Raw genomic sequence first — 22,327 nt, forward strand, 5'->3', positions numbered from 1 at the left:
AAAAACAAAAAACAAAGATGTTGTGTCCGCCGAAAACTAAAAAATAAATATTAAAAATTCTCTCTCTCTCTTAAAAAAAAAAAAAAGAAAGAAAGCTAAAAATCTGGGTGGGTGGATAGAAAAAGAACTGTCAGGAAATGCTTACCTAGCATGCATGATCCCCAGCACTACAAGGAAATACAAACAACAACAAAAAAACAAAAAACAAAAAATAAAAAAACAAAAAAACAAAACAAACAAACAAACAAACAAAAAAAAACAATTGTCAGACCGGAGCGCTATCGGAAGAGTAGTTGTACTTTATAACCAGTATCAGTTGAATATCCTTGGACAAGTAACTTTACCTTCCTAGGACTCGGGTTTTTGTTTTGTTTTGGTTTTGTTTTGTTACTGGGGATTTATCTCACAATTGCTTTACCCCTGAGCTACATTCCCAGACCTTTTTATTTTGAGACAGGGTCTCGTGAAGTGGCTTAGAGTCTCACTAAATTGAAGAAGCTAGCCTCGAACTTGTGATCCTCCCTCTTTAGCCTTCCGAGTCGCTGGAACTACAGGTGTGCACCACCACGCCTCATTTAGGGCTCCAGTTTTGAATGGCGGGATTAGAAAAGGGCATCGCTAAAATCCTTGAGTTTCTGAGAATCCTCTTGGAGCACGTGCCCTACTCTGAGCACCTCGAGGACAAAGCTCTAGGGCCAATCTGCAAAGGAAGACCCCCTCCTGTAGACTTGAGCTCCTCTGTGATCTCACAGAGGCTGTGCACTTTGGTCTACACTTCGACAAACTGTAAGGCGCAGGGCCTGGACCGCGGCTCTCAGAGTCCGGCGAAACAGAAACGATCCCACTCCGCTCCCAGGAGTCCCGCCCCGCCCCGATCCCGCCCCGCCTCTCAGAGTCCGTCCCATCCCGCCCCTGGCAGGCCACTTACTGAACGCCGATTGGTCACTGGTGCGCACGACGCCCCGCCGCGCCCCACCAACGCCCTTTCTCCGCCCCCTAGCGTCCTGCTCCGCCTCTCGGATCTTGCCCCGCCCCCGACAGTCGACTTGCTGCGCGCCGATTGGTCACTGCGGTGCGCACGGCGCCTCGCTCCGCCCCACCGGCGCCCACCCCTAGCGCCGGCCGCAAGCTCCCGGCTCCCGGAGCTGAGGTGGAGTGGGAGGAAGCCGGCCCGGTGCGGCGCAATCTCCTCCTCCTTGCGCGCGCGCCTGGGGTCGGCGTGGTGGCCGGAGGAAGCTGGGTGAGTGCGGTTGGCAGGTCTCAGGCGTCGGGTGAGGGGTACGAGGGAGCTCACTCACGCCTGCTGCCCGAGCGTGGGGAGGTCCCCTCCGCGGGCCCGGCCTGCGAGATGCCGTGGCGCCTCCCGGCCCAGTGTTCCCGGAGCCCGCGGCAGGCTGAGCCGGCCAGCCGAGCACCCGCGAGCCTGCGGGGTGGGGCCTTGGTCGCCCCCTCTAGTCCGGGCCGGCGTCCTCTCCAGCTGACCGTGGCCCTGTTGCCCGGGCAGGCCTCTCCGCCGCATGATCTCACCGACAGGTCGCCTTTCGGGGGAGATTGGAAAGGTGTCCATCTCCTGCCTTTCAGCTTCTCTGGGGATGGGTACTGTCTCCAGGACACTGCCGCAGCCGCGACCCCTCCACGGCCGGAACGAGTGTTTGGGGGCGACTCCAGCCCTTCTGTCCCCTTTCGTTTGCTCTGAACCATTGCTGGGAGTCTGTCAGTGTGTTGTGCACTTTCCTGACTCCATCGGTACGCGAGGCAAGTCCGGAGACGGGGAGGGGAAATGGAAGAGGAACAAAAGTCTTTTGGGAATTAATCATAAGTGTTGAGTGTCTTTTAGAGGAGTAGCAGCAGAGCATTGTCACTGTGGCACGGACATACTGTAATATTGTTTGGCAATTGACATAATATAAGGACTCATTTCCATATCAGAATGTATACTACTTTATTTTTAAAAAATGCTGCATAGAATATCACTATTAAGATATATCCTAATTTCTTTTCTTTTCTTTTCTTTTGGTCTCTTATTCATGTATTTTTTGTGGTTTTTATCCAGTAAGTTGGCTTCCGAGTTAACCACTGGAAGGTACTTAAACCTGAAAGGTGAATATTTCACCTTTGGTGATATATCGTACCAAAACAGTGAGATGGACCGTGCTCGCGTTTTCCCTGCTGCTTTTGGTGCGAGGGGAGGAGGGGGCGCGGGAATTCAAGCCTGTGTGTATCAGCATTCTCTCTCTCAAAACACTTTCAGAGAGTCCCACCTCTTCTCTCAAACTCTTTACTCTACTTGTACTGGAAATCCCTTTTCTGGGCAATTCCAGAGACTTACTGCCAGGCTTGTCATCCTTTTTCATCATCTTCAATCTCTTATTTGTCTTGTCTTTCAAAGCTGAATAAGTTTCAAATATTGAACATTTTAACCGAGCATAGGGTTGAAAGACACCTCGATCTTAAAATGAAAACCAAAAGTTATTTTCAATATTGACGCACAGGAAAAGCAGGTTTAATTAGACCGAGGTGAGGATGTATTTTTCCACTTCCAGAGACACACCCTTCCCACCTCCCCATTCCTCTTATACCAAATAGCATGGTAGCAGCGTTAACTGCCAGGTCTCTTCTGGGGCCCAAGGAAAGAATTTGTTTTATTTTATCCTTATTTGCTTTTTGAAATGATAAAATTGACATTGAGGTGTAAAACAATTTAAACAAAACAATATTAACTTAATATTAAGTATAAATAAAAATTTCAAACAGCATAGAAGTACATCAAATAAGAATTCACCCTTCATATCCCCAATTCCACTTTCCAGGAGGGAGTCATACTGTAATATTGTTTGGCAACTGACATAATATAAGGACCCATTTCCATATCAGTATGTATAATACTTTATTTTTTTAAAAATGCTGCATAGTATATCACTATTAAGATATATCCTAATTTTTTTCTTTTATTTTTTGGTCTCTTATTCATGTATTTTTTGGGCCTTGTGCGTGTGTGAGGCAAGCACTCTACCAACTGAGCTATATCCCCAGCCTTCATGGATGGTTGGTTGTTTTATTAGAAGCCTTCTGTGAAAAATCCTTTTGGCATTGTAGGATAAGTTTCAAGTAGATAATGTAAACTGATTATTGTACTTTTTAATATAATTTTATTTCTGAAGGAAACTTTAATAACTTTCAAGGTTTTATAATTTAAAAGCAGTAGCTAAGTCTATGTGAGTTAAATGCATTTCTTAGAATCTTTGTGTTCTTTTGTATTTAGAGATTGCATCAGAAAAAACTTTGAGTACTGTGTTAAATAATGGCAAATTTATTAGCCTTGCTACCACTGACTGGTGTTGACAGTAAGGTTCATTTGATCAGCTTGGCAGGAGTGAATAGAGGGGTCTTTCAGGGAGGGAAAATGTGAACTGACATTTTGTGTACATGTATCTTGTGGCAATCCTCTTCAATTGCTAACAATAACAGAAATAATTGTTCTTTTTAAAAATACATTTGTTGGGCTGGGGATGTGGCTCAAGCGGTAGCGCGTTCGCCTGGCAATGCGTGCAGCCCAGGTTCAATCCTCAGAACCACATACAAACAAAGATGTTGTGCCCGCCGAAAACTAAAAAATAAATATTAAAAAAATTTTAAAAAAATACATTTGTTTATTGGAAATGTATTTCAAGTACTAAAATGTATATAATTATAAAAACACTTTTGCACTGATCACCATTATATCTGCTATCATATTAAAGAGAAAACATTTGCATTTTTCTTCAGAGGTAGCCTCTATCCTGATTTTTGTGTTAATCTTTCTTGTTTTTTAATATAAGTTTTACATATATACATATATGTAAATGCACATGCTTATATTCATATATACATAAATGTGCATGTATTATGTATACATAAATGCACATGCATACATCCATGTATATTCTAAATAGTATAGTTTTTTTTTTTTTGGTTCTGGGGGGTTGAATCCAGGGGTGCTTAACCACTGAGCCACATCCTCAGCCCCCTTTTTTTTATATTAGAGAGAGGGTCTGGCTGAATTGTTAAGTGCCTCATTAAGTTGCTGAGACTGGCTTTGAACTTGTAATCCTCCTGCCTCAGTTTCCCGAGCCACTAGGATTATAGACATATGCCAATGCACCTGGTATATACTTAGTTTTGAATGAATAGTGTTAAAAAAAAAACCTCTCATTATGAGCATGTTTCAAAATTTAATTTAGCTGTTACTAAGAGTTAAATTTAAGAGGTGGTTTTAAGAGGATTAAAGGAATAAATATTAAGTCCCTTGGGAAAGGAATGTCCATAGAATTACTAATTAGATATAACAGGTTAATGTTCTACAGGGCAACAAAATCACAATGTTTTGGGATCAATTTTCTCCACCAGGCTATAAAATCATAATAGCTGATTAATTTCTGCAGGGAGGTTAGAGTTATTAATAGTGGATTGTTCATTAAACAAACTATGATATCAAAGTTAAAATTTCCCAGAGTACAAATGAAGTCCAATCAGGCTTATTAGAAAATGGTATAGCTTCCTAAATTTGGGGTTAAATTTTTGATTTATAATAATAAATTCAAACTTGACTGAGGGAACAGTATTGTCATTATTAGATGAAAGAAAAGAATGAGCTGAAGAGAATGGCTTCAGCTTCCCTGACTTATAGGGGCACTTTCTGAGGAAGTTGGGGTTGAATTATGAGGGAGTCCTAGGAAAGAGAGTTCACCCCAATCAGGGCATCTGGAGTACTCTAGTGTGGACCAAGTAATGGAAGGACAGCAGAAGGAGTAGTCTGCTCTGCAATTGTTTTATAGCTCACCATGGCCTACCTGAGTTATCAGGGCTAGTCAAACTGCACCTGTGTGGGGGGAAGTGACTGGCCATTGCTGGTGCAGCTTGCAGGCTGCAGGAAAGGAGGAACTGCATTAGCATGTGCTCAAGATCAAGCCAACCCTGCCCAGTACGGACAGGAATCTGGGCCATGTTCAGGGGCATGCAGTCCTCTGGTTAAAAGCTGCCATAGCAGCCAGGACATTGCACTGCTTCCTTCTGACCTGATTATTCTCTGATTCTGGGGCACAGCTGGGATTCTTTCTCTTTAGCCCTCCTGTGTTGGGTCTTCCTGTGTCCTGTATTTTTAAGTTTTATTTATTTTTTATTGATTTACTCTCTCTAGTAGAGCTCAAACTCTACCAGCATCTTGACAAGAAGTTACATATTTTGGCACCTTTGCATCGCAGAATATGATTTGATCTATCCTCATACTTGATTGATATTTTGGAGGGCAAAAAAAATTTTGGTGGTAGTAATTTTTCTCCAGAGTTTTGAAGTTATTGCTTGGTTGTAATATTGCTTCTAGGTTGCTGTTGAGAATTCCAAGCCAGTATTATTCCTGAATCCTTTGTGACTCATTTTTGTTTTTGTTTTTCCTGTATAGAATCCACATTTTGATATTCACGTCTGTGTGTGTGTGTGTGTGTGTGTGTGTGTGTACACGTACCTGGGGATTGAACTCAGCGGCACTCAACTACTGAGTCATATCCCTAGTCCTATATTGTATCTTATTAGAGATAGGGTCTTACTGAATTGCTTAGCGCCTCACTAAATGCTGAGTCTGCTTTGAACTTCAGGATCCTCCTGCCTTAGCCTCCTGAGCCACTGGGATTACAATTGGGCTCAGTGCCTTGATGTCTGTGTTTTGAAACTTAAAATGATGCAAGGGTCTCTTTTCATCCATTAGGTGAGATATATATTCAATGGACCCTTTAAATACTGGAAATAGACCACCTCTTCTGGGGAAACATTCTTTGAAATATTTTGTTGATTATTTTTTTTCCTTGTATTTTCTCTTTGGAAATACTTTGTCATTTATTTTATTTTGTTTTTTTTTTCCATTTTTTAAAAAATTTGTACTTTGTCATTTATATGTGAGCTTTTTGTAATAGTCTTCTAATTTCTTAACCTGTTTTTTTTTTTTCTCTATTTACTGCTGTATTTTCTTTCTTTTTTAAAATATTTATTTATTTTTAGGTATAGATGGACACAACACAATGCCTTTATTTTTTTGTGGTGCTGAGGATCGAACCCGGGTCCCGCCTGTGCTAGGCGAGCATTCTACCACTGAGCCACAATTCCAGCCCTACTGCTGTATTTTCTTAACTCTTATTTTCTCTTTCTATTTGGATTTTTAAAAAAGTTTGCACTGTCTTGTTTTTAAATTCCAAAGGTATTGTTTTTAGTCTCAGTGTTTCTTAGGATAACATTGTTTCTTTTCCCTGAGGTTAGAGTTATTTAAGTTTTCTCTTCCTGCATGATTTGTTCCAAACTGCTTTATTATTATTATTATTATTTTTTAATCATTCTTAGGGATTGATCCCAGGGGCTCTTTATTACTGGGCTATATCCTTAGTCCCATTTATTTATTTATTGTACCAGAGATTGAACCTGGGGCATTTAACCACTGAGCCACATTCCTAACTCTTTTTATTTTTTTTAAACATTATTCTAGTTGTTGATAGACCTTTATTTTATTTATTTATATGCAGTGCTGAGAATTGAACCCATGCCAGGCAAGTGCTCTACCACTAAGCCACAGCCACAGCCCCCCTTTTAATTTTTATTTTGAGACAGGGTCTTGCTGAATTGCTTAGGGCCTCATTGAGTTGCTGAGGCTGGCTTTGAACTTGAGATTCTCCTGCCTCAGCCTCCAAAGCTGCTAGGATTTAATTTATTTATTTTTTATTTTGAGATAAGGTCTCTATGTTACCCAGATTGGTCTTGAATTTGCCACCCTCCTACCTTAGGCTTCTGAGTAGCTGGGATTACAGGTCTGCAATAGCTCCTGGTTCCCAAGCTGCTTTTTTTCCTCTGCGTGTCTCATGTATTAAAGGTTTCCTTAGGTGCACAGTAATTCTTGACTCTGTTTATGAATAAGAATAGGGGACTAAAGAGGTGATAGCCAGCTCTGAGGGAATAGATGAGGCTTTTTAGCTGTGTGTTTCACTGCAGTGATCTGGCTTGGTGATAGGTTAAGGAAACCCTGTTACCAGTATGTTTATACCGTGTTTCTTAAGGTCGTCACATTCTCAAGGGAAGCATTTCCTTGGCTGGTTGGAGGGAGAGGATCTGGCTGCCAGTCTCCTGAGCAGACAGAGGCTGAGACTGTCTCCATTTAGCATATAGTCCCTTATGTCTAATTGTCAATGTGATACCTGCATTGTCTGTTGGATCTGGTATTTCCCAGTCCAGAATACAAGAAATAAGAAACAACCCCCACTTGTCAGTTGCCAACTCTATGAAGAGAGAAGGAGAAGTTGCCAAGTTGCTGAGGCTGGCCTCAAACTTGTGATCCTCTTGCCTTAGCCTCCTGAGTTGCTGGGATTGTAGGTGTGCACCACTGTGCCAGCAGGAGTTGATTTTTTTTTTTTTTAAACTCCCTTTACTGTAGTTTTAGTGCGGTTTCAGGAGTGAGCAAAAATGAGATGCGTATATGTAATGTACCATGTTCAACCAGAAACCGTACAGGTTTTTCTTCAGAGTTCTGGTAATGCTGTCAGGAACAGAATGCCTTCTACAAAGCAATCATATGTCTGTATGTGGCTTTTGTGCTTGACTGACAGGATACAGTGCCCATATGTGCTCTCTGTTCTCATTAATTTTCACTTTCTGAGGGGCATGTGACCATTACTCCAGTTTACATACCAGAAGACCTTAGCCTGGGGGAACTTTGAAGCTTGAATAGTTCCTGGCACATGGTTAGTCCAGGAAGAATGGAGTGGATGAATAAACCTGTCCAAGTAGGCACAACAGGGAAGGAGGCTGTGGGTAGCAGTGAGCCTAGGTTGGCATCAACTGTAAGGATCATGCTTTTAGCTTCCTGAAGGTGTTCGTTTCTTTGAGCTCTTTAGAAATATTCTTCCTGTAGATCTTTTCTGAATCCATCTTAATGACTTTTCTTTCCCAGTACTACTCCCCAGTAGGGTTCCCTTTTGCCTATGTGGGTTAAAAACTGTAAACCTGGAACCAGTTTCTCTGAACTAAGCAACTCCAGAGGATGCAAAGATGACTAAGCAGAGCTCCACCTGGGGAGTCAGGAAAGGATGTCCTTGGTGAATAAGTTGAATAATTTTGCTATGGCTGGATCAGCTCTTGGATTATATAGTAGTCATCTGCATTGCTGTGGTAATTCTGTTTTTTTCCCCTACCTTTTTCCTTTTATTTTATTTTTTTAATGGTAGTTGGACACAATACCTTTATTTTATTTATTTATTTTTATGTGGTGCTGAGGATCGAACCTAGGACCTTACATGTGGGAGGCCAGCACTCTACCGCTGAGCCACAACCCCAGCCCCCTCCTACCTTTTTATTAAAAAATAAAACAAAACATTGAAACATTCAGAGAAGTTTACTGAAAGAACAGTAACTTTGACATTGTTAATATCTTACCACATTTGGTTTACATTATTATTATTTTCCTAAACTGTGTGATAGAATGTTGCTGACATTGTCAGCATGCCTGATTTACTCCTTGCTACAGCTCTTGAATTTGGGGTCTGTAATGGCGTGGCAGTCCTGATGATTTCTCAGTTACCTTTGAGGTTCTTCTTGATGTCTTGGTGAATAACACCTGGCTTCCACTGAGATGACTGTTCTGTACTAATCTCCTTATCTGATGGTCACTTGACCACACCTTTGTTTTCTCTTACTAATTTTTTTCTGTATGGATAGGCTGAGAAAATTTTCTGTTTTTAAGTTCTGCTTGTTTTTTGGTTAACAATTCCATTTTTAAGTTATCTTTGTCTTTGTACATTTTAGTATAAGCACACCAGAGACACCAAGTCACGTTGTCAACATTACTTAGAAATTTTAAGCCAGCTCCCTCTGTCCCAGGTACTCAGGAGGCTGAAGCAGGAGGATTTTTTTGAGCCCAGAAGTTTGATGGCAGCCTGGACAACATAGCAAGAATCTGTTTTAGCAAAACAAAATAACATTTTTCTTAGTCAAATACTCACAACCTTTACCTTCCATAAAAGACTAAAATAAAAACATAATTTAACCAAGTTCTTTTTTTTTGGTACTGGGAATTGAACTCAGTGGTACTCGACCACTGAGCCCCAGCCCCAGCCCTATTTTGTATTTTATTTAGAGACAGGGTCTCACTGAGTTGTTTAGTACCTTGCTGTTGCTGAGGCTGGCTTTGAACTGGTGATCCTCCTGCCTCAGCCTCCCTAGCCACTGGGATTATAGGTGTGTGCCAGTGTATCTGGCAAACCAAGTTCTTTGATACTTTGTAGTAATGATTGCCTTTCCTTTATTGTCCCATGATAGGTTTCTCATCTCTGTCCGAGATATCAATGGAATGGTCCTACTGTCCATATTTCTGCCAACCTTCTGTTCATAACCCCTTTTCCCACTGCAGAAAATTGAGGCTCTGTTGCAACACTCCTCTTCCTTCTGAGCTTTCACTAGTCACAGAATGGTTCATTGTGACAAGGTAACCTTTTTCCAGCATGCAACTCCAAACTTTTAGCCTTACCTCTTACCCATTTCCAAAGCTGCCTTCACATTTTTAAGTGTTACAACCATTTCCACTTTTTGGCTTTCTGACTTAGTCCATTTGGGCTGCTATAACACGATATCATAAACTGGGTAACTTATAAGTAACAAATTTACTTTTTATAGTTCGGAAGACTGGGAAGTCCAAGATCAAGGTGCTGGAACATTTGGTGTCTGGTGAAGGCTGGCTGGTTCATAGACAAAGCCATCTGATTGTATCCTCATGTGATGGAAGCTTGAAAGGATCTCTTGGTGGGCCTCTTTTTTTTTTAAGACACTAATTGGACGTATGAGGGCTCTACCCTTCTGACCTAATCACTCCCAAAGGCCCCCATCTCCCAATACCATCACCCTGGGTGAGGGTTAGGATCTTCATATTTGAAATTTGGGGGCATACCAACATTCAGACATAGCAATAAATTTATAAACAAAGCAATTTTCTTTACAAACTCACAGTTCTACCATTATTACATCCAAGGAAATAGTTCTGTAGTATTCTCTGATGTCTGACCTGTGCTCAGATTTCCCTAATTGACTGAAGACTGCCTTTAAAATAATTTTTGTTGAACCATGATCAGTCAAGGTTTACACATTTCATTTTATTAATAGTGTGTTTTTGACTACATGAAATTAATGATGAAATCCTTTGAAGTTTCTACCTCATATTGCTCTTGGAGATTGCTCTATTACCAGAGAGATACCCATGCTTCGAGTCTTAACAATGAAAGGGAACCTGGAGGTAATTTGGTGCAATAATTACTGTACTTTGCTGATCATTAATGAGGGGAATTTTCCAAATTGGGAAATTTAAAAATATGGAGTTTTGTTCTTATTCCTGACTTTCTGATCTTTTAAGGGAGAGTTCCATTTACCCCCTGCCCCCAACACACACACACACCTTTTTTTTTCTTTCACTTAAAATTTTGCTCATGAATGTAAAGATAGCCTGGTACAGTGGTCTATGGGCCTATATGGGGACAACTGGTTTAGAGCAACCCCTGGTCAGGCAGTGTTGCACAGTTAGCAAATGTCAGAGTCAGGACTAGAAGCAGGGCTTCCCATGTTCATCCCCCCCCCCCCCCCCCCAAGTGTTTGAGTTCTCTTTGTTGAACATACACATATTACTTTGCAATATGATGACTGTACAATTTTTAAAATAAATGAATAAATGAACAAAAACCCCTCAGAAAACCACCCATCAAAGCATTAAAGCTATGATGCCTGTGATTTGATGAGTCCTAAAGGTTGAATTGGAAGTTTGCCTATAGATACAAAATGAAAGGGGCATTCCAAGGAAGGGGAGCTCTGTGTGTGTGTCTGTGTGTAAAATATATTTTGAAAATACATATTTATGTATATAAGGTATTTCGCAGTTTGCTTCACTAAAAGTAGGTATTCAACAAATAGTGTGCCTTCTCCCTACTATTTCTTTATGATTGCAGTAGAGAGTATGTCAAAGTAGTGGGAGTTAGGAACATCATATTAAGGGAAGAATATTAAGTACTCTGTTTATATTACATTAGACTTTAGCTTATAGGCTGTGGCAAATTTTGCATGGATGCATGATCCAATTTGAGATTTAGAGAGAAAATTCTGGTAACATATAGACTTGGAAGCAGGGAGGATGATTTTAAGAAATAAAGTGTTTGAGTATAGTGTCACAGCAAATTTTTTTTTGTCACCAAAATGATGTTTTTTATCTCCAGTTTTTATAAGTGGTCAGTTTATTGATGATGATGATGATGATGATGATGATTGGGTATGGGGACTGAACCTAGGTGTATTTGCAACTCAGCCACATATTAGCCCTTGTGTTTTTTAATTTTTAGACAGGGTCTCACTAAGTTGATGAGGTTGGCCTTGAACTTGTGACTCTCCTGCCTCAGTTTCCCCAGTTGCTGGAATTATAGGCATGTGCCACTGTACCCAGCTGAGGGAAAATTCTTTTATGTAAAAACAGACTCCCTTATTTAAGTAACCAAATTTTAGGCCAAAAAAGGATTTAAGCCATTTTATCAGTTTGTTAAATTGGAATTGGACACTATGGCATAATATTGTTCTTTTCCTGTTAGAGTCATTTTTTTTCACCATCAGCTTATTTATTATTATTATTATTTTTTAAGAGAGAGATAATTTTTTAATATTTATTTTTTAGTTTTTGGTGGACACAACATCTTTGTTTTTGTTTGTGGTGCTGAGGATCGAACCCGGGCCGCACGCATGCCAGGCGAGCGCGCTACCGCTTGAGCCACAATCCCAGCCCTTATTTATTATTTTTAATTGACAAATCGTGCTTGTACATGTAAATTGTTAGTTTAAAAAGCTTAGTGATAAAGTGGACTTTATTTCTGTCATAGAATAAGGCATGTATTGCATTTCACTCTGAAAATTTTAATAGACTCAGTCATTCAATACCTACTTTATGTCAGGTACTGTGGGAGGCTCTGGGAAAATATGTGAGTAGTAATGGAGTTGGACTATTCTCCATGGGGAGGTAGGTGTTAAATAATAAAATTAAGAATGAAATGATAGAAGGGGAGTCCATCTTCTCATGGAATCAGAGGTCATGGAAATCAGTATCTTCTTTCACTTGGATAATTTCAGTAATCTCTTAACTGGTCTTTCTCTTTCCACTCTTCCCCCTAGAGTCTGTTCTTCCCACAACAGCCAAAGGGATTATTTTAAATGTAAGTGCTCTGCTCAGAACCTTATGACTCCTTATTTTAGTCAGTAAAAACCAGAGTTCTCACAGTGGCCTGCAAGGCTCTGTAATGATCTGTGACCTCTCTGATCTCATTTTCTTCTACTTTTTCCTCTCATTGACTCATCTCAGCCACACTGGTTTCCCTGTTGTTCCTTGCCTAACCAGGCACTATGACCTTAGGGCTCTTGCCCTGGCATTTATTCTCTGCAGATCTTGATAGGACTAACTCCCTCCTCACCTTCAGGTCTTGGCTCAAGTATTATTTTCTCAATGGGACCTTCCTTGGCTGCCAGTTTGGCATTTCAACTGTCCACTCTACCACTGTACATCCAGTCCCCCTTACTCTGCTCTGTCCCTGCCCCGCTCCCATACCAGTGGCATTAATCACCTGCTCACATGATCTATAATTTATTTATTATGTTTTCTCTCTTTCTCCTTCTTAATAAGTTCCTTAAAGCCAGTGCTTTATGTCTGTTCATTGATGAACCTTAAGTGCCGAGAACAGTGCCTGACATGTTCTAGGCACCCTGAATAGATGTTGGGTGAATGAAGAGAAAACTGGTATTTGCTGAAAATGGACTTCTCAGCTGTCATTTACATATGAGTGAAAGTTAATTAGGTGAGCTGGGGATGGAAGGGTATCAAACAGAGGGCATGGGTTTTAGATGGGGTGATTTGGCAATTATGAGGCATTAAGAGAAACCAGTGTTACTAACTAGAGGAAAGAGAAAATTTATTATGAGGAAGGACAAAACTCTATGGAGTTTTGTCTTTATGTTAAGTCAGATGAGAAGACAATTAAATATTTTAAACGGGAGGAAGATAACCAGATTTGTTCTATTTTATAAAAAGTCATTCTAGCTGTAGTATGGAGGACTGATTGATGAGGGCAGCAGTGCACATGGATAGGTCAGTTGGGAGGCTATTGTAATAGGACAGATGAGAGAGAATAGTACTCAGGTCATGGTGGTGGTGGAGATGGACAGAAATTAAATTATACTCCAGAAATATTTAGGATGTATCAGGTGGTAGATTGGATGTGAGAGTTGAAAGAGAAATAGCAAGGAAGATGCCTGGGTTTCTAGCTTGTGTAACAGAGTGAATGGTGGTTCATTCATTGTAGAGAAGCCGGAGTAGGGTCATGTTTGGAAGAGAATTGAACTCAGGTTTAGACACATTGATTTTAAGATGATTTTGAGACAGACAAGATGTCAAACAGGCAGTTAAATGTATGAATCTGGGACTGGGAGTTTAAAGTTATAAATCATTGAGAAACAGTGGAGGGGAGGAGTCACCAAATAATCTACATTTTTTTAGTAATTAAAAGTTGTTAAAAAAAAGATACTTCTGAGGGCAGTTATAAAATAAAGTCTCTTGAAAAATTCACACTATCTTTTACTTTGATTTTCAATGTAAATTTTTCACACAAATTGGGGTGCTTGCTAATTTTTTTTTTTGTGATCTACAATTCAGTAGGTAAGTAAGTATTCCCTGAGATTAAATATGTAAAATGTTTTTTAAAAAAGTACTTAGATCTCTGAATAATTAATGTTGTTAGATTTTAAGACCTATAAAACATTCACATTGGGAGTGCTTAGAAACTAGGTTTATACCTAACTCAAGAAGAAAACTGTGTTCTTCAGATTCTGCTGGCAAGGTTTGATTCAGCAGTAATCATCAAGGTCATTGCAGACTGCTGTCTTCTCTTTCCAAGTGCTTACAGTGTTCCTTTAGATAGGGGATATTTCTTTTCTTGTTCATGTTCTTCTACTATCTTCATCATAGGCAAGACAGTAACTGTCTCCCCATGAAATCTGAAATGAGAGAAATGCTGTGACACTATACCTGATGGACGCCAATAGAGTGTTATAGTCATGAGCACAGATTTTGGAATCACATGTGAACTTTAGTGGAAAGCCTGCTTTTCCCCTTGCTAACTGTGTGACCTTGGCAAGCTAACTATTCTCTAAACCTTTTCAATAATGTGAGATAATAATAATAACTGACTAAGGAATACTCATGTAAAGAATATTTCTAAGAAGAGTGGAGTAGCCTGTAAAGAGCTTGGCTTCTGTAAACAACCTATAACTAATAGTCAGTGCTGGTGGTAGTAACAGTAGTAGTGGGAAGATATAGATTCTATTTTATCATAGTTTTTTTTTTTTGGGTGGGGGGTTTTGAACTCGGGCACTCAACCACTGAGCCACATCCCCTGTCCATTTTTGTATTTAGAGACAGGGTCTCACTGAGTTGCTTGGTACCTCACATTTGTTGAGGCTGGCCTTGAACTCACGGTCCTCCTGCCTCAGCCGGCCGAGGTGCTGATCCCAGGCATGTGCCACACGCCTGGCTTAGATTCTATTTTTGTTGTTTGATTAAATTTGTTTTGCTCTAGCTGTGTAGACCAGTATCTTGAATTATTTTTCTATTTTATTATTGCATTAATTTTTTGTAACAGGTTTTTAAAATTGTTTTTAGTTGTTGATGGACCTTTATTTATTTATTTGTATGTGGTGTGGAGTATCAAACCCAGTGCCTTACACATACTAGGCAAACATTCTACCATTGAGCAACAACCCCAGCCTTGTAACAGATTTTTAAATGATAAAATTATAATTTAATTTTAAAAAGTGTTAACTGATTATTGTACTAGCATGTAAATCCCCTGATGACGAAGACTAAGTTTTATTAATCTTTATTTCCCCCCTGTGCCTTGCCCATAGGAGACATTCTGTAAATATCCAGAACATGCTCTTGAGGAGCTTTTGCTGATTTAATGTTTGTGAAGGTCTCCTCTCATGCTAGACACATACTGATTCAAGGAAGACAGGAAATTTTGAGAGGTAAACACTGATTTGAAACCCAGTCCTCTTCTACCTTTTCTCCTTGAGATACCTTAGCTACCTTCATGATTTCAGGTATTGCCTTACTATTGAGAACATTTATAATCTTTACCTCTGCCTTAAACCACTCTTTCAAATTTCAGTTGTCCTCTGTACATCCCCATACTGCATGTCCTTCATTAATATCAACTATATCACTCCCCATCTAACTCTCTCTCCCATTCTCCCTCTTAATAGTCCCCTGCCCCACTCCCTCCCCCCCCAATTAGAGCATTATAGTTATACATAGTAGTTGGGTTCATATTCAGAAAATCATACATGCATGGTGTTTGATTTATTCCATTTCAGTCCTTGTTCCTCCAGTCCCTGTTTTGATTAATGGTCTTTCACCAGCCTCTGGACACCTAACCAAGAAACCTAATGTCTTTTTAACCTCTTCCTGCCTATTGCTAACACTTCTTTAATATTTCTCTAAAGCATTTTCCTTAGTTTGTACAACTTGTCCTCAGTTTGCATTCTTATTTTCTCTCCGTCCAGAACTATGGCAAGTGTCTCTTTAACATTCCTCTTCAGTTCCTCCTTGCTGCCACCAAAATTCTCTTCTGAATTACAGATTTGATCCTGTCACTTCCTTGCTTATAGACCTTGGTGGTTTCCTGTTGCTCAGAGCAAGCATCCACAAACTGTAACCCGTGGGCAGCTCTGGCCTTCTACTATTTTTGTAAAGGCAGGCTTTATTAGAACATGCCACACTCATTTCTTCATGTTTCGCATATGGCCGCTTTCACACTATGACAGCAGAGTTGAATAGTTGTGACAGATTATATGGCCAACAAAAACCTAATGTGTAAACTATTTGGTTCTTTATAGAAAAAGTTTGCCAAGCCCTGACTTAAGAGGATAGAGTTCAGATTTGAGGAGGCTTCCAAACAGGTCATTATCACTTTCCACAGTTAAAGTCCATCCTATTCTTCTGGGTCTATATAATTCCACATATTTTATTTTTTTGTTATCAGACAAACTCCTGTTCATGCTTCAAAACCCAAGTCAATTAGTTCTTTCCTTATCAAACTTTCTTCAACTCTTACTGGCAAGTAGTGTTCTCTAACCCCCCACCCCCAGAACTGGGGATCAAACCCAGGGCTCTTTACTGCTGAACTACGTCCCCAGTCCAATTTATTTTATTTCATTTCATTTTGGTTCTGGGGATTGAACCCAGGGGTATTTTACCACTGAGCTACATTTTGAGCCCTTTCTGTATTTATTTCAAGAGAGGGGTCTCACCAGGTTGCTAAGGGCCTTGCTAAACTGCCGTCCTCCTGTCTCAGGTTCCTGAATCACTGGGATTTAGGTATGCACTACCATGCCTGGCTCCTTTTTATTTTCTGTTTTGGGATATGGTCTTGCTAAATCCCCCAGGCTAGTTTGTAATCTTTCTGCCTCAGCTTCCCGAGTCACTGGTATTGCAGGAATGTACCACGATGCCCTGCTAATAATCAAAAAATTTTTTTCTATTATTGTAATTTAAAAATTATAGCACATAATATATGTCTATTATACACATATTATAAGACAATTATTTGCTATTCTGACAATGTCTCTGACTATTCTCTATGTGACTATCTTTTTTTAAAAAATATTTTTAAAGTTCTTGATGGACCTTTATTTTATTTATTTGTTTATATGCGGTGCTGAGAATTAAACCCAGTGCCTCACACATGCTAGGCAAGTGCTCCACCGTGAGCCACAACTCTAATCCTACATTGACTATCTTACTCATTTTTTTATACTCAGTGCCTTACAATACTAGTACCATTGAACAACTAATGGTGAGAGATGAATGAACAAAGATATGGTATTAAAGAAGTTTGATTAAATAACATGAATTAGATATATTATTTAGGATTCTCATGTATAGAAGATTACTCAGACCATGTTTGTATATTAATGGTTTGCCGCAGTCTGGCTGGGCACAATCAGGAGCCACTTGTCAAAAGAAACTAACTTTATTTTTAGAACCACACACGCCAAACAAAACAGCCTCTCAGGAAAAACCCTCAGAGCCTCAACTGCCACCACCGGCTTTCCACAAGCCTCTCTCTCCCACACAAGCTTCTCTCCACCTCCCACACAATCCTCCTGCTCTTGAGGCCAATTGGCTGGGTCACGTGGGCGGAGCCAAAAAAGTCCCCCAATGAGCAGCTCCGTGGTCTGAAAGGGCAGGGAAACAGCCCAATGAGCATCACCGCAGAGGAGCCAATCAGCTAGATGTTGCTGGGGCCGCTGTGAGCCAATCATCAGCCGGCAGCTGGAAGTTTGCTGGGGCCCCTTCGGCTGTGGCTCTCAACAATGGTTATTTTTTCTTCTTGCCTTTTGCAAGTTTCTTTTTTCCCCCTAAACTGAGTTTTTGAAAGTGGAATTCTGACAGTTGAATCACTTAAAATGCCCTTTAAGAAGGACTTGTGTTTCCTTTTGTAAAGTGTTGGCTCTCAGTAATAGATATTGTAGGGCAGGCAGCACCTCATCAGGGTAATTTTTCCTGTTCAGTAGGGGATAAGCCACCTGAAAAAATAATGTCTGAAGTAATTAGGGAAGAAATAAAAGACAAAGTCAGAATTATAGATTTAAGGGAGTACCTGATAGGATCTTCCAGTCCATACAGGAGCTGGAACAGAGCAATTAGAAAATGGCTCCCTCCGGTGGCTTATTTAAGGGGGTACATCAAAGGCAGGGATAAGGTTTCAGGGGTGGAGTCTTGCTTCATGATGTCTTGCAGTCAACAGGTTGATTGGTATCTTGGCAGGCCACACCCATCTCTGAGAGGCTGTGTGGCTACAGCAGGTCACCCTATCTGGGGTGCTGTGTGGGACCTGGCAGAGCTGAATGGAAATTCACATGTATCTGGGTGGTCTTAACCAGCAGGATCGTCACTGGAGGTTCCCACATACCAGATTTTCCTATTCACTGGCTATGATGCGGGTTTGGTCCACACATAGCCCAAGATGGCTCTTGACAAATAGAAATAGTTACTGTCTAATGTATTATAAGACTTGAGTCAGACCACTGTGTTAGTCAGCTTTCCATCACCTTGACAAAATAACCTGAGATAATCACTTAAGAAAGTTTTATTTTGACTCACAGTTTCAGAGGTTCCAGTTCATGGTTGCTTGGCCCTGTTGCTTTGGGCCTGTGGTAGCAAAGTATATCATGGTGATTGTGGGTAGTGGAGGAGGAGGCTGTTCACTTCATGGTAGCCAGGAAACAAAAGAGAGACAGGAAGAGCTGGGGTTCCACTAACCCCTTCATGGACATGCCCCTCCCAATGACCTAACTTCCTCTCACTGCCTCCTAAAAGTTTTACCACTTCCCAGTAGAGCTACATTCTGGGGACCAAGTTTTCGACACATGGGCCTTTGGGCCTTTCAAGGCAGTTTGGATCTTTTAAGATAGCAACCACTGATCCAGTTCAATAATTTCTTTTTTGATTGGTCAGAGTCAGTTTTGTGAGAGAGCATACAAAAAATTTCCTTGATCTATAAAAGTCTTTTTAAGTTTATAAAAAGCAATTGTAGATGTATTACGTCATACGGGAGGCTTCTGGGCAGGTTGCAGATGAGAAGAATCACCTAGTTCATTGTGTTAATTATGGTAACTTTTAAAAACTTTGTATTTTTCAAAAACATAATTCATGAGCCCGGTGCTGTGTCACACACCTGTAATCTCAGCGGCTCTGGAGGCTGAGGCAGGAGGGTCACAAGTTCAAAGCCAGCCTCAGCAAAAACAAGGCCCCAAGCAACTCAGTGAGACTCTATCTCTAAATAAAATACAAAATAGGGCTGGGGATGTGGCTCAGTGGCCAAGTGCCCCTGAATTCAATCCCTGGTACCCTCCCCTCCCCCAAAAAACATAATTCACGTTTTACATAGCAAACTTCAAAAATATGCAAACAAAAAGCAAAAGAAACACTGATCCTATCCGTTACTTATATAATAACATGAAAGTACTGGTGTTTGTCCTTCCTTATTTTCCCAGTGTTTACACATATATATGTTTGTGTGTTTATATATAAATACTATTAATTTTTTTCCTAGGGGCTGGGGATGTGGCTCAAGCGGTAGCGCGCTTGCCTGGCATGCGTGCGGCCCGGGTTTGATCCTCAGCACCACATACAAACAAAGATGTTGTGTCCGCCGATAACTAAAAAATAAAATATTAAAATTCTCTCTCTCTCTTAAAAAAAAAAATTTTTTTTCCTAAAAAAGAAAATAATGCAATAGATAGCTATATATTTCCTGCTTTTAGAACTATTTATAATAGATTCATATATAGAAAATGAATTTAATTTTTATGATCTTTTTCTCAATATCATTCATTACCACCCTTATATTATTAAATGTTATCTTTTTTATATTTATTTTTTAGTTGTAGTTGGACACAGTACCTTTATTTCACTTATTTATTTTTATGTGGTGCTAAGGATTGAACCCAGGGTCTGCTCATACGAGGTGAGTGATCTACCACTGAGCTACAATCTCAGCCCCTAAATGTTATCTTTTTTTAAAACTTTATTTTATTTATTTTAATTGTAGTTGGACACAATACTTGATTTTATTTATTTATTTTTATGTGGTGCTAAGGATGGAACCCAGTGCCTTCACATGCTAGGCGAGCATTCTACTGTTGAGCCACAACCCCAGCCCCTATCTTTTTTTTTTTCCTTAATATTTATTTAGTTGTAGAGGGACACACAGTATCTTGTTTATTAATTTATTTTTTATGTGGTGCTGAGGATCAAACCAGTGCCTCATACATGCTAGGCAAGCACTCTGTCACTGATCTATAGTCCAGTCCCTTATTAAGTCTTTTCTAAAACAAATTTTAAGCCTACATTAAACAAATTATTTAAACTTTTTTAAAAAATAATTTTTTAGTTGTCAATGGACCTTTATTTTATTTATATGCGGTGCTGAGGATTGAACCCAGTGCCTCACACATGCTAGACAAGTGCTCTACCACTGAGCCACAACCCTAGCCCTAAACATTTGATCTCTTATTGAACATGTAAATTTTATCTAAGTAATCTTTGCTTTCATTAAGTTCCTAAGGTCTATTATTTTATACTAAATGTTGTATACATGTTTCTCCTTGAAGGCAGGGAACCAGGTTAGTATTGCCAGTTTTCCTTAAATCAAAACTATGTCACAAAATAGGTTTATCTTTTTGTAAGCATCAATGATAAAACCCTCATGGAGGTTGATCTTCCCAGTTTAGAGTGTTGTTAGTACAGTAGCCTTTTCCCCTCCTAATTGCTTACTCTAGTGCCTAGGCTCTTGGTGTCTTAATCCTCTTCTCCTTGATGTTATTCAGTTAATTTCCCCTTTACACCCGATGAAACCCCAAGTCCTTGATGAGATTCATATTAATCTTTAATGGAATCTGGTGCTTACCTTTCTCTAATTTTATTCCAATCCACTTGCTCCACTAACTTACTTTTCACTTATCATGACTCTCTTTGGAATCAGCTAATCCTTCCTTGCTAGAACCAGAGCTCTCCTTGTTTTGCATCTCCTTAATCTGATTAACTTTACTCAGCTTTCAAATTTCAGTAGGTTTTTAAGTTTTAGCAAATTTCAACTCTTCAGAAAGGCTCTCCTTGACCTCCCGTTTTAAAATAGGTCTTCCTTTTATTCTCTCTGAGGATTCTGTGCCATTTCCTTCATAGCTATTTGCATAAGTTTGTTTTGCTGTTCCTTTGCCCCCCTCCATAAATGTCTACCCAGTTTAAGCCCTGGAGGGAGGAGGAGACTATGGCTTATTTCATAAATCAGATGTGGAAATAGCTATATATTTCCTCCTTTTAGAACTATTTATAATAGGTTAATATAGAGAAAATGAATTTCACTTTGTTTTTTTTTTTAATTTTTTTTTTTTTTTTTAGGTTTTGATAGACTTTTATTTTATTTATTCCTATGCCATGCTAAGAATCGAACCCAGTGCCTCACACATGGTGGGCAAGAGGTCTAGCACTGAACTACAGCCCCAGACCTTCATTTTGTTTTAACCTTCAGTTATTATCTTAAATTCAGGGTGACCTTCCTTGTACTTGCTTAGTCAGTTAATATTTAATTCTTTATTAACACTTCATTAATATGTCTGCAGAATATCTTGATCACATGTGTCCATAGTGCTTTTTGTTGTAACAGGTACTTAAAATATTGACTCACCAGCTTGAAATTGTGGAGTCTTGATTTTGTACTTTGTTAGGATTTATCTGGAAATCCCAGAGTGTTTACTAATCCCCTCTCACTTGGTGGAGATTCAGACTCCAAAATGGAGTTTGTGGTGAGCAGTAGCTGGAATCTCCTTTTAGTTCTTTTAGCCATTTAGCTTTTTTTGTAATTTCCTGTTGGATTCCTTGCAGTCTCCTCCATGCATCTGCTGTTCAGGTGTTAGCTAGGAAGTAAAAGGGAATTTATATTAAAGTATGTAGAGTTCTCTCTTCTGACCTGTTTCTTTCGAAGGTTTTGCCCAACTATTTCCTGATGCTCTGGTGTACTCCATCCTCTGACATCTGAAGCCAATAAGATTGCCACTGCACCACAGTAACTCCCTGGGCTAGGAGTGGAGTCATGGCCTTCCTCAGGGGGAAAGCTATATAAAAGTGTGTCCTACTCATTGTGTTTTCTTTCTGTCAAGGTCAAATCCCTGCTGGCACACACCTAGAACCTCAGCTATTTGAGAAGCTGAGGCAGGAGAATAAGTTTGAGGCCATCTTGGGGAACTTGGCAAGACCCTGTCTAAAAATAAAAAATTCTAAGGAATGGGGGTGTTGCTCAGTGGTAACACCCCTGGGTTCAAGCTCCATTACATTTTTTTTTTCCTTTTTAGAATTTTTGGTGGCTCTGAATCAATCACCTATTTGAATATAATCTGTTTTTTAAAATTCCCACAGTATGCTATCCTCTAATGACTCTATTCATATTATCTCTTTCCTTTGTTATCTATTATTGCATTGTAAATTAACTCTAAAATCTATGGGCTTAAAGCAGACATTTTGTTATGCTTCTCAGATTCTTTGGGTCAGGAATCTGGGAAGAGCATAGCCAAGATGATTATGCATCTCCATTTGCTGTAACTGGCAGCTCATCTGGGAAGGCTCAGAGTTTGGGTAATGCTATAGCTAGGACACCTGGAGGCGTCTTACGCATTAAGGCAGTCCATGTTA

At 39.8% G+C, this 22,327-nt stretch overlaps 1 protein-coding gene and 1 long non-coding RNA gene across 4 annotated transcripts in view; one reads left to right on the top strand and one right to left on the bottom strand.

Moving 5' to 3' along the window:
* Positions 1-1,108: 1,108 nt before the first annotated feature.
* The window catches only part of Tmem50b (transmembrane protein 50B), a 42,928-nt gene continuing 21,709 nt past the window's right edge, over positions 1,109-22,327 (top strand). Inside the window, exons 1-2 of one of the 3 annotated variants that reach the window (XM_027929179.2) lie at positions 1,154-1,240; positions 14,983-15,102. The gene's annotated coding sequence lies outside the window, so the exon portion shown is untranslated. Of the gene's footprint in view, positions 1,241-14,982; positions 15,103-22,327 lie in introns of all 3 variants that reach the window. The other 2 variants (XM_071615074.1, XM_027929178.2) reach the window with 2 other exon arrangements.
* Positions 8,386-18,414, bottom strand: LOC114087647 (uncharacterized). The gene is made up of 3 exons (XR_003581870.2): positions 18,242-18,414; positions 13,873-14,073; positions 8,386-8,965 (listed from the first exon to the last, which is right to left on the bottom strand). It is a non-coding gene; the product is annotated as an uncharacterized lncRNA (long non-coding RNA).

This window comes from Marmota flaviventris, chromosome 8 (genome assembly GCF_047511675.1).
Source record: "Marmota flaviventris isolate mMarFla1 chromosome 8, mMarFla1.hap1, whole genome shotgun sequence".
In the NCBI taxonomy this organism is placed as follows: Eukaryota; Metazoa; Chordata; class Mammalia; order Rodentia; family Sciuridae; genus Marmota; species Marmota flaviventris.